The sequence below is a fragment of the Phocoena phocoena genome, chromosome 9 (assembly GCF_963924675.1).
Source record: "Phocoena phocoena chromosome 9, mPhoPho1.1, whole genome shotgun sequence".
NCBI lineage: Eukaryota > Metazoa > Chordata > Mammalia > Artiodactyla > Phocoenidae > Phocoena > Phocoena phocoena.
This window is the reverse complement of record NC_089227.1, coordinates 15069486-15071937: the sequence shown is the minus strand read 5'-3', so window position 1 is coordinate 15071937 and position 2452 is coordinate 15069486.

Below are 2452 nucleotides of genomic sequence, written 5' to 3'. Positions count from 1 at the left end.
GCACAACTCTATAAATCTACTGAAAAGTACTGAATTGTACATTTACCATGGATGGCTTTTTTGGTATGTAAATTACACTTTGCTCAAGCTGTAAAAGAGAAAAAAAGGCACTTCCTGTGAAAGCAGAAACTGATGATCAAATATGGGTGATGCAGGGGGTACAAGTGGTCCTGGAAGAAAGATGGCGGTCAGTAAACGCCTGCACAATGAATAATGAACTTCTGGACCTGGCTAATTGGGAGAGACAAAAGGAAAAGTTTAAAATGTTTATGACTTTCCTCTTTACTTCATTATTATTTAACTTTCTATAACCTTGGTATTCTTAGCTGAAAACTAGGAATAATAATAGTACCTCTTTCACAGGGACATGAATAATATAATGAGATAATGAACAGAGAGCTCTCAGTATAGTGGTTGGCCTGTAAGTGCTAGATATTAGCTACTAACAATCATAAAAATACTCACGTTTCCTCTACAGACGTGAAAGCACTTAAACACCTTTATGTAGGTTCTCTACTTTCAGAGCTATGAGATTTCCCTTAAAGTAAAAATGGAACAACAATTTAATAACTTTACCAGTTAGTTGTAATAAAACTATTAACAGTGGATAAATTTTGGTTTTTCAATCATTTTTCAAAATATAGCCACTTGCAAGGCACACACGGCTATATTTTTTAAAAATCAAAAATTTAAAAATTAGATATAACCATTAGCATGAATGAAAACTAGTTGATTTGAATGAATTTATCAAGAAGCATAAACTGTTTGCCAAAGACATCAGTTAAACCTTATAGAGGTGATATGAACAAGGAAGACTATCCTAATTTCTTCTTTGACTGACAGACGTTTCTTTTAACTCAGTTGATCACTGTTTACTTTTATAAATTATCACCGAATTATTGCATTGGAAATAACCTAATTAGGTCATTTATCTGTCTTTAAAACATTTTTCTCATAAAGAACTGATCCTACTTTAAAAAGTCCAATGAAAAATCCATAACCTACTTGGTAGTGAGTCTTCATCTTTCAGAAGAGTATTTTTTTTTTTTAAAGAAGATGTTGGGGTAGTTTATTAATTAATTAATTAATTATTGCTGTGTTGGGTCTTCGTCTCTGTGCGAGGGCTTTCTCTAGTTGTGGCAAGTGGGGGCCACTCTTCATCGCGGTGCGCGGGCCTCTCACTATCGCAGCCTCTCTTGTTGCGGACCACAGGCTCCAGACGCGCAGGCTCAGCAGTTGTGGATCATGGGCCCAGTTGCTCCGCGGCATGCGGGATCCTCCCAGACCAGGGCTCGAACCTGTGTCCCCTGCATTAGCAGGCAGACTCCCAACCACTGCGCCACCAGGGAAGCCCCCAGAAGAGTATTCTTGTACTTCTCTTCTTTCCTGAAAAGAAATCCACTCTGCTTTTGGACAAAGGAAAGCACTGGCTTCACTGTTAAGTAAAGGTTATCTCAGGTAAATTACACAGTTCTTCAGATAATCAGTTTCAAGTACAAATGGGGACAAGAATAATTGAAAATGGGTGCACCACCCAACTGGGTGTACCTTTGTTAGAGAGTGAAAAAAGCTACAGAGACAGGGACAGGGACATGGGAACATAGTTACGTGCCATGCTGTGTGGTTTAAGAAAAAAGCTATGGCCGGAGTACACTCGTACCTTGTGCTGTTCAAGAGGGAAATAATCAGCCAAGCAACTGTAAAACAGACGAACTGCATCAGGTTTGGACAAGAATGCAATTTACATATTAGTATTACATTGTAATACTTTATTGTACTTGAAATTTGCTTTATTACAATGAATACCCAGAAATATTCTGATTTCCAATTATTTGCATTTTTCTTACATGTACAAGTTGTTCTAGTTGTATATGAATATGCAGTAGTTGTGGTCTGAAAGGACTATTTTACACTATCTTTAGAAATCACTGGTACTTTCATAGTTACTTTCACTGTGTCTAAAAACTGTAATTTGGATGTTACAAATTGATGTTTTTAGTCACATTACTAGCACTGATACCTGTGAAATATTTAAAACTGTAACTAGAATTATTTCTGGAGTATAGCAGGTTAGGTAAAATTTTGACCGTGGAACTTTAGGGGTCATAGCCCTTCAGTCATTAGCAACCTTACCCTAAGTGAAAAGGCGAGGCAGCTGTCAGCAACTGCTGGGGGGCACCCTATCCCCTCAGAGTGCATGCTCACGTTTTGTGACTTCCTTCCTTCTCAGAAGATTCCTTTGACATCTACTTTCTCCTGGATAAAATGTGGTGTGGGAGAGGAAGAGGTACAGAGTGTAATTATAACCCAGGCCAGGCTCTCTCCACTCCCTAGGAGAAATCCCTAGCAGAAATCCCATCCAGCCAATATGCCTCTAGGGACAACTCTATCTGAGGTACTATTTTTCAAATTTTTTTTTTTTTTTTTTTTTGCCACGCCACACAGCATGCAG